The sequence below is a fragment of the Hibiscus syriacus genome, unplaced genomic scaffold, assembly GCF_006381635.1.
Source record: "Hibiscus syriacus cultivar Baekdansim isolate YM2019G1 unplaced genomic scaffold, ASM638163v2 tig00110210_pilon, whole genome shotgun sequence".
NCBI classification, from domain to species: Eukaryota; Viridiplantae; Streptophyta; class Magnoliopsida; order Malvales; family Malvaceae; genus Hibiscus; species Hibiscus syriacus.
In genome coordinates, this window is record NW_024062629.1 from 633,633 (window position 1) to 644,534 (window position 10,902).

The window sequence follows — 10,902 nt, forward strand, 5'->3', positions numbered from 1 at the left end:
AGATCGATTTACTGAATTTATAATTTGAAAAATTAAATATAACATTTTAGTAAAATTAATTATTAATTTAATATTTTTTGAATTAAATTATTTACTTTTCTAAATGTTTATTAGATAAAAATTTGATTTAATAAGATTATTTGTAGACTTTGACTAGAAATAGATGCATTGATTAATATTTAGTGTTTGTTTATTTTTTTAGAAATTTAGGTGAATTTAAAATAATATATATGTAAATACTTTTAATTAATTAACAATAAATATTTATATCTCTATGATATTTAAATCTAAATTTTTAAAGAAAATAATAAAGTACTTAACGTGTATACCCCAATTAAATTATTGCAGTGCTGAGGCAGAGGAGACTTCTTGGAAGGCTGACGGCCACGAAAGTAATGCATTTATACAATAGTGCCCCTATGTTACACCGGATGACTGTGCTCGGCCAACGACGGACAGCCACGTCATGAGTTTGTGCTCCATTTTCCTTGTATATAAAATTGAGGATGATTAACATTTGTTAACTGTGGGCGGGATAACCCTGGTTAGTTTACGGGTTGATAGACGGCACCTCACATATAGATACCCTCAAAGCTCCGCTGTTGTCTCATGTGGATGTAGTGAACAAGCAAATCCTCAAACTGACCCACTGCCTTCTTCCGCCGCTCGTATCAAGGTTAGGTGTCCTCTGTTTCTTCATTCCATTTGATCGTTAGTCTTGCTTTAAATTGTGATCACAGATGCGCACATGTTTGATTCATAAAAATATCGTACAAAAATACGTGTATAAAAATATTTTAGTGTTTAAATAATTATTCGTTAAAAATAAATGTCTAACATGTTTTTAGTTATATTTTTTTAGGTGATTATCGTTATATTTTTTTTATTTTATAAACAAAAATATTATATTTAAAAAATATTAAAAAACTTAATTTATTTATAAATTTTCCAAAGTTTTCAAAAGTTACAAAATAATCTCGGTTGGGTTTTCGCCGAAGATTTAAAGCTTTCTTCACGGCAAACGGCGACGTTATTCGAAGAGATGACAGTTGGGTTTTTCTCAGCGTGAGATAGCGCTCTCACTGATGGAAGCGGTGACAATCATGGCTGGTCGGAGAAGGGTTTGACGGTGAGGGGAAACGAATGATTTTTTATTGTTTTGTGACGATCGCTAAATTTGGATGATTGCTGATCCGGGTTGAGATCGTAAGATGTCGACGAATCTGCTGGTGGTGGCGATGTGCACTACCAGTTATTGGTGGCGGTGATGTCGGGGAAGTGAGAGGAGGAGGGTGGAGTATTTTTATTAAAAAAGTTTTTTAAAATATATTTATTTTTAATAAAAAAAATATTTTTTTTATTTTTTAAATAAAATTTCAAAATTATCAGAATGTAATTTTTTATTAAAAAAAGTTTGTTTTAAAATATTTATTTTTTAATAATTTTTTTAAAAAAAAAATTAAATAAATTATTAAATTATCAAAATGTGATCATGTCATTTAGTGGTATTTTTAACGGTAAATACTTAAAATAACGTTTGAAAAAGTAAACGTCTATTTTAACAAAAAAAAAATTTTATACTATAGTTTGAATATTTATTTTTACAATAAGCCTAACCATAAAGAACAACCAGTCATGCCAAACCACCATGCAGGGCTCATTTGGATGTCTTACAACGTTTTTATGATTCAAGTAAGATGCAATGCATCCAAACGAAGCATGGTATTCTTTTTATAATATTTTAAGAATTAACCACTCGCTTGAAAAAGATATTGTATATATAAATCATCTTAAAACACCAATTTATATCAAAAGTATCATACCAACTAAATACTAATTAAATCTCATAGTCGACCACACATCATTTAAAAGTAATTTACATTAGATATAAATAAAGTGTTATTTAGATGTAAATTAAAACTATTTATTTATTTAGATGGGATGCAGATACGAAGTGTACTGTAATTAATAATAGTCTTATATGGGGGGAAGAACCTTTTGTAGGACGAGCTATAAGTAAATGTACATATGATCTACAACAGGTTGTCCCAAAAGTGATGCAATCAAAAAATTAAATAGGCGTATGCCCTAATATTAAACTTTTAAGTAGAACTAGAATCCACCGGACTATTCTAGAAGTAAAGGAGCAAGCCAACTTGGATAAGTTTTTGTCATTCAAACAAGACCCGACATGCTTAACCAGGGTTATTTAATGCCATTTGTAGAGACCAGAGGGGGGGATTAAGGAAACCCAAGAGACGGAAGACGGGCACTCACTCTATTCCCGGTGCACCGTCTTAAAGCTGGTAAATGGATTCTTTCAATTTTCTTCTTCATTCTTTATTATTGATCAAGGTTTTTCACTGGATATATGCAAGTATATTCTGCACGTGTAAAATCAGCTGAAATGTCAGAATCTGTCAAGAACCCACTGTTTGGTTGGTCGGAAATCGAAGGAAAAGAGAGGCGAAAATCACGAGTGGAATATCTCTTTTGGTGTTTTTTCCGTTAGCAGTGTACGTTAATGTCGACCAAAGTCACCGAGTTACAGAACTCGAATCAAAAGCAAACTGATACTGATTTTTCCCTTTTTCTCTCCCTGTTCACTTTCTTGAAAAATCAAGCAGAAAGTAAGTAATCATCAAAGGTTATTAGGGATAGACGAGGGGACTGATGAGCTGATCGAAACCGTCTAAAATTTTTACATTTTAGTATAATTTAAAATTTTTCTTTGTATTTTGTATTAATAATTTATCTTGGCTCCTAAAAGTTTATAAATTGTTTTAACATCAAATTTACTAGTATCCCAGCTGATAGTTTTGTTTATTTGAATTCCTTTTTCGTGTGTCGGATTGAAGGTAGCCATCCAGCAGCTCGAAGTGGAAAAAAAAACCCTTAATGATGATTTTTTTCTTTAAAATCCTCTAGATAATTTTGGTGTTCCATAGCGCCCTTGGAGATAAAAGGATCAATTATTTTGAATAGTTCATTGATCTTGGTCTATTCATGGATATTCTAGTGATGTAATTATTTCTTTATTTGTTGTCTGAAGTCGGATCACCATGGCCACTCGGGCAACTTCCCCACCTGCGAATATTGGTTTCACCTGCACCAATGAGGAGCTCTTTATCGGTCTTGACAAATTGACTAGTGGATCTCCCCTACCAAGTAATGTTATTGATGTCAATCCTTACAGATATGAGCCCCAAAACTTACCAGGTTAGAGCATCTCTTTTTTACTTTTGCCGTAACTTATCATCAATAGATCCCTGAATTTTGCTATGTTCTAATGTATGCATAATTGGACCTTTTCAATATTCGCAAATGTAACCCTTGAACTTGCTTAAGGAATCTAGACAAACTGTTTGTTGGTAGATAATTTGATCTTTTTACCATAAGCAAACTACCTTGTTATTGATGATAAGAGAAATTTGTTACAAGTCGGTCGTGTGAACTAGTGTAATACACCAAATGTTGTTTCACGTAAAATGTTGTACATCAAAAAAGCCATATGATAGGCATGTTTATTTCTTAGTCATAAAGTGAGTGACATAACATCATGCATGATTGCGTTTCAACTACGGTACAAGAGGATTAATCTTCTAGAGTTTCGAGGCTCATCTTAATCACTGCATGCAGGTGATTTTTGGTTCTTGAGTAGCTCAAACGATAACACTGATATTGAACATGGCCTCTGGAAGACAAAAGAGGAGGCCCGTGAAGTCTTCTCAAACTCGGATATTTTTGGTTGGAGAACCACTCTTGAATACTACAATGGTCAAGTCCCTTGTGAGCGTAAAACTAACTGGTGATGCAAGTTTTCAGCATAACTCAGAAGAGACTGTGCGATGAAAATGCAAAAAAGGTACTCTACCAAAACCGGAAGTCCTACAAGCTTACAGTTTAACATGTTTGTTCTATTCAGTTATCAACTCAACCCGCCAGTCATTAGCCGGTTTGGTTGCCTGATATGCAGGAAACCATCTCCCTATGTAGAGTTTTCCTTGCTCCCAGCAATGACATGCAACAGAACTCATCTATTGCTAAAATCAACACCGAAATCATTTATCAGAACCTCCTGTTCTGGATGCTAATTGCAGTACAAGAATTGGTTCGTCGAGGAACCATCAGGTATCTCAGTATCTGCATGTTTACTTTGGTCAGTTGAGCTATTTGATTTCATTTTCGTTCTGAGATAATTTAGGACAATAAATCATACAAATCTTTCAACCTGACGGCTTTGACATCAAGCTCAATAACTCATACAAATCTTTCAACATGATGGCTTTGACATCAAAATATCAACTTGGGCATTTAACATTAGAACTATTGAAGTCACCTAAAATATCAACAAGTTGCCTCTAGGCTATGAAATATCTGCTTTGATTGGGATTTAGAACTATCCTTTTTTTTATAGTTTTTAGCTATACTTCCTACTCTAGTTGGTCACAATGCAAATACTTGTGCTACGGTTAAGATAACTGGTCTGGTTGATTTTAAGAATATAGAAATCAAATGATTTGAGTCCTAGGATGACTTCCAAGATTGATAAGATACCACTAGACAACTGGATCGAAACCAGTGAGCAACTTGTTAACACGAGGAATATTGGGAGAGAATTTGAGGAGGAGGATCAGTTTTTCTTATGCCTGTCTACATCTTTCAATAATTAAATTTTGTTGTTGTTCTGTTTGTCTATTTGAGGTGTAGCTATAATTTGTAGGTGAACAAGCATGATGAGACAGAAGTATTGGGTGTTGCAGAGAGACTTCTGATTCTGGAGCATCAAGGAGAAAACATAGTTGAAATGGATTTTTTCTCGGGAGCTAAAATTGATTTCTTTTCAGGTGGTGACTTTCTGGAATTGAAAGATCTCGAGAACGCTGCATCTTCTTCAAGCTCAGAAAATTCAAGTGCCGTGAGCATTTCATCAGATGAATGTTTTGATTCAATGGCTTTCTTGCAAGACCTTGATCAGGACCAAGTTTTCGAACGTAATGACACGGTTAAAAAGCCGAATGTCTCTGCATCCAACAGACTGGATGAGGGGGTGATAGTTCCAGCCACTTTAGGTATGCTCGCTGCGTTCCATCTTCATTCTGATCTGTATCATATGAGATGTTCATACAATCTACTAGCCTAGCCAGTCATTTTATGTACTATACTGCCTTGTACTGGTTTCTTAGCAGGAACTCTTGTTAGTATTCCGGGCAGCAATTCTGGTAGTGAAGAATTCTTTAAAACTACTGGTTTTATGTCCAATTCATCTTGTGGGAGTAGAAACCTTAACAACAAGGTCACAAAGTGTGCCAAAGGGAATCGAAGGGTTGAAGGCCCGTCGTCGTCGCAGTCATCATCATCTGGTGAATCATTGTCACCCAGCGACAGCTTTATGGCGACAGCAGGTAGAAGGAAGAGAGATGGTTTTGGTAGAATGAAAGAACTTAGAAAGAAATACTGCTGCTTCATGCCATTTTAGATACAGTTATTTGTAAAGATAGTAAATTAGCAATCACATGATCTGGTAGATAAAATTATCTCATCACCTAGCGCATAACAAGCTAGTGAATTACACATTTACACTTCATCTATTTTTGTGCAGATTGACGCTTATTTTGTAGCCTTCTTCGAAGTAGATGAAAATTTTATTCAAGATTTTGCATAAGAATTTGATCAACTATAAATTGACTAAATCCAAAACCATGCAAACAATTGATAAAGTACATTTATATGTACCAAGGATCCAATTATGTCTCCATTGTTTAATTTCCGCCTATTCAAGTTTCTAGAGTCGTATCTTGTGAAATGTTATTATCTTTTGATCGGACTGTTGTTGATCACATTTCACTGTACAACCGAGATATATAGTTTGTCATACAATATAGCGAAAGAGTTTCTACTCATCTGACCTAAACGAGAAATTAATGTCTAAATATATTTGAGTTAAGCATGAACTTTTTTTTATTAGTCTGGACCATAATATATGTTTAAAAGACCTGATCATCAGACAATGATCGGTTAAATATTTTTACAAATACATATAAGGGGTTAAATGTATACCCACGAAAGAATAATATTAAAATTTTTAGACTTGATTTGTAGGATAGTTTTGTTGTACGGTAGTTTTAATAAAAGACTAAGGAAATGATTTATCAGAAATGTTAATATTTTTTAACATTTTCGGTAAAACGCTATCTAAATTATTATTTTTTTTTTACAGAAAATGTTAATTTCGTTAACTAATTTTCGATAGAACACAATATTAACATTTTTGGTAGAAAAAATAATGTTTTAGGTAGCGTTTTACCAGAAATGTTAAACATTTTAGGTAACGTCTAATATTAACATTTTCGGTAGAAAAAAATAATATTTTAGATAATGATTTACCGGAAATATTAAAAAAATATTAATATTTTCGATAACATCTTTTCTTAACCGTATATTATTACTGTTTTACCTCATTTGTAAGCTATTGGATAGTACATGAATACAAAAAAAAAATTACTATACATGAATGGAATAAAAAAGATGGCGGTAGTGGTGTAGTAGTTACGTAGTGAGGAGCCCATAGTGATAGGTGCCGAAGTCAAAAGGATTCTGCTCCCGCCAATTATTCTCAAAATTCCACGCCTACAATCATCACTGTCGGATCCAAACAGCCAACGGCCCTGATTAAGTATTGGTAACCCCCTTCTGATTTTGGCGGGAGCAGGATCATTATTCACCAGAGGCTCAACATATCCAAGTTGTTATTTTTGACTTTTGACTAAAACACAGCATGACTAAATGTTGTGAATATTTAATCTACGTAAGATTTAAATTAAAGTCAAAAGAACAAAAGCCTCAACTTATCTTGATATGCCTTGTCATGTTAGAATGACCTTGAAATGATTCCAGTGTATGTAGTGCAATGTCTCATCTCGAACCCACTACGTCCCCTGTGGCGGGAAAATAAAGTGAACAACTCGTAAGGTTTCTTGTTAAAAGAAAACTTTAATGTATTAGAATTATAAAAGATTAAATTATTTCGGGTTAGTTTGATAGAATTTTTAAAAAGTGATTTAAAATTTTTTTATTTAAAGTATAATTTAAAATTTAACTGTTTAAGATTATTGTTAAAAATGAATTTAAAAAGACAAAATATCTTACATTTTGTTGTAAATTAAAAATATATAAAATTTAAATTAATATTTATACTTATTTGAAGACACTAAATTCCGTTATTTAAACGTTATCATATTATATAATATATATTCATACATACATCATATTTACATATTTATTCTTTTTATCTCAGGCCCAATTGGTGCTCAAACACATATGTGGTCCAACACGCTGGACCCAAATGACCCAAACAAGACTGGTCCAACTAGGGTTTTGGGAACCCTAGCTTCACACACTCCATCAGTGCCGTTTTCCCCCTTTGAAGACCCAGCGCCGCGCAGCAGTCCCAACTCTCGAGTTTCACGGCCGCACGCCTCCTTTCACAGTCATTTCTCGCATGTTCAACAAGCACAACGACGTGAGTTACAAGGATACATCCACAACCAACCAAGCAGTGATTTAGTCCAAATAAAATGCTAGAAAATCGGGACTAAGACTAGTATTCTTAGACTATAAATACATGTAAAGTGAACATGATTAGGGGATGGAAGATTAGGCACGGTGAAATACTCGAAAGATCCAAACTTTTGTACTGATTTTCGAAGCTAAATAAAAAGGTAAAAATGTTACCTCGTTCGTTTCTTCGTTTCGCTTGCATGTTGTTTCTCTTTGGGTTTTGAGCGTGAAGAGAGCCGATGAACATTAGGAACCGAGATCTCCTTCTATAGATCTACGGCTCCTCGAGGCTCGGTTTTAAAAAGTATTTCGATTTTTAAAACGTTGAGACATAAGGCTTTAAAAAAATGTATTTTTTTGGGTTTTTCCGCCGATGAACGACGGTCGTCGCCGTTCTACGGCGGCGGTGAGACGGCGCTCGACGGCCGATTTCTGGGTTCTTGAAGAACCACGGTGGCCTGTTCTTGAAACTCAAGAACAAAACCAGAGAAAAGGGAGAGAAGAAGAGAGTGTTCGGTGAGAGAGATGAAAAATGAAGGTTTAAAAAAATTTTAACATTTATATTAACCAGTTAAACCGCGTGTATACCCGACCCAATCTCCTGATCTGCGTATGTTTACGAAGTAAAGGGTAAACTACCCTTTTGGTCCCCTGCTGTGTTAAAAGGCCCCATTTGCATCCCTAAATTCATTTTAATATTGGCCCGCAATTTCTATTTTATTTGAATTTGGACACCTAACTCTTTCTTCTTATTTAATTCGACCCTTATTTCTATTTGTATATATTTTTATTTGTTACGTAATTATTTTTATTTATTAATATAATGTGTATATATATATATTTTTCATTTAATTTTATATATTTTTACTATTATATTTATTCTCTCTTTTATTGATATTCGTCGTTGTATATATATATTTTACTATTATTATATATATATTATACTCACATTAATTATATCTATCTACCCCCCACCGTCTTTTTTCTTCATTTTCATGCACTGTTGTACTTTGATTAATTAATAGATTAGGTTTGACGAGTTTAACGTTTTTAACTTTATGTTATCATTATTTATTCTTTTTCGTCTTAGCATTTATTTATCATTCTTTCACTATGGTTTTCACCCGTTTCATTTAATATTATATGTATGTATCATCTTTCTGCATTTATTTATTTATTTTGTCTTTACTTTTTCATTCTTTGATTTTCTTATTTTATATTACTTTCTTTATTTCGTTCGTTTTGTATTATTTATTTTTTCATTTTTTCTAACACATTTTTGAATTTAAAGGGTATTTTTTTGATCAATCAGAGGTAAGTAATCTAGATCGCTATTTTTTACCTTTAATTTAAAATTACAATTTTCTTAATTAAAGATGACTGGAAATTACATAGTACCCAAAGGGCAGTTCAAGGGTGCTAACCCTTCCTTGACTGTAACCGGCTCCCGAATCCGACATCACTGGTAAGAAGCGGATCAGGTAAGAAATAAGGTATCGATCAACCCTTTTATTTTTAAAAAAATGATCGGTGGCGACTCCAATCCATTTGCCTAAGTCGAAGCCCAATTCTGGGCCCAACCGAAAGACGGTTGCGACAGCTTGGCGACTCCGCTGGGGACACAGGTAAGTGAGGCTAAGGTAATTTCCAGTTGTCTTTTTAACGAAAAGGGTAAGTTTAAATTTAAGGTAATATTTCGATCCTTATTACTTATTTTTGATTATATTTTTCGAGTAAATAGTTGGACTGACCGTTTTCTAATGATTTCAGCTTTCCAAACATTTTTCATCTAAGGCTCTAAACCCGAGCTCCGAACCCGTTTTAAGTGGAAGCGACGCCTTCGTGTGAATTTATTCACCGTATGGGCCTAGCAAGTAGCCTTCGGGATTCATACCTTATGCCTTCGTGTGAATTTATTCTCCGTATGGGGCATAAGGGAATGTGTCCTCTCGAGTTTAACTTAGTCCACACAAGCCTGTGATGGGTTTCGGACTAAGGTCTGGTCGGTCCAAGGGGCCCAGCAAGGAGAACTCGAGTACCGTTTTTAGAACCTAAACTGGGAGACTTTGAATAAATAGAGCCTACCCCCAACCACATTCCAAAACCTAGGACATTTCTTCCAACCTTTTTTTTTGTGTCCTTATGTTTTTCCTTTACCATTTTATTTATTTTTATTTATTCTATTTTACTAACCTTTTTGCTTTTGTGTTGTTTTTAGCATTTGCATCATAACAAGAGGCCATTGATCCTAAAAAGTGTTTATTAAAACTCAAATAATCTGAATTCATGGACAAAGGTGTTGTAATACAAGAGATTGAAAACGCTGAGGCACGACTATGGTCCGAGAAGACTCAAAGTGAAAAGGGAGACAGTCTTCAAGGAAGCTATGTGTCAGAGTTGGTTCGCTACACCCCTATCAGCCTAAAACAGAACAATGTACAAGAGCTTCGAGATATCTGGGACAGTTGGAAGAATGATCGGAGACAGAAGTTCAGCCAACGGTACGGTGACATTGCACTATTGCTTCATGTTAAGATGAGCCCTTAATCAGAGCCATGGTTCAATTCTGGAACCCGGGATATAGTTGCTTCACTTTTAACCAAGAGGACATGGTGCCCCACCATCGAAGAATACACTACACTGCTGCATTGTGAAAGCATCAAGCTTGAGCGAGCCTACATTAAACACATCAAAAGCCAGCCCTTCAAGAATGCACTGGCCAAGTTGCAGGAGTAGATGAGAAATGGGTATCGATCGGACTCGCGTAGAGGCAGTGGAGAAGGAATTGAATGGATCCACATAAAGCAACTAATGAAAACCACCCTGAGAGTGGAAGACTATAGACCTTTTTGCACTGGGTCTATACGGTTTGATCATCTTTCCGAAAGCTTTGGGGTGCATTGACGTTGCCGTGGTGTAACTATTTGAGCAACTTTCTAATCGAGTTAATCCAGCACCAGCCATCTTGGCCGAGACCTTTCGATCTCTCAACCATTGCCGAAGAACTAGCGGAGGAAGACTCACCGGGTGCATTCAGCTCCTTCAGGTCTAGATTCACAGCCACTTCTGGAAGACTAACGGGGTTGCCTACCGCCGTTTCAGCACCACCTATTCACCTCTAGGTGAATTTATCACCTTAAAATGGCATGAAGGCGCCTCGAAGGAAAAATGGATGAAGGTCTTTACGCATCTTCAGGACCGGGATATTGTCTGGAGAGCCCCCTGGCTATTTCTCAGTGACGTTCTTTTCCGATGTGGTGACTCTGACACTGTGACCTTACTTGGACTTTGGGGAGTAGTCGGGTATGCTCCGCTATTAGCACTTAGACAGTATGGAGCACG

The 10,902-nt window shown here is 35.1% G+C and overlaps 1 long non-coding RNA gene and 1 pseudogene across 1 annotated transcript; one reads left to right on the forward strand and one right to left on the reverse strand.

The window, feature by feature from the left end:
* The first annotated feature begins 2,537 nt into the window (after positions 1-2,537).
* LOC120113610 lies at positions 2,538-5,662 on the forward strand (annotated as a pseudogene).
* LOC120113611 lies at positions 4,169-4,316 on the reverse strand. The gene is made up of 2 exons (XR_005515326.1): positions 4,279-4,316; positions 4,169-4,231 (listed from the first exon to the last, which is right to left on the reverse strand). It is a non-coding gene; the product is annotated as an uncharacterized LOC120113611 (long non-coding RNA).
* Positions 5,663-10,902: the final 5,240 nt, after the last annotated feature.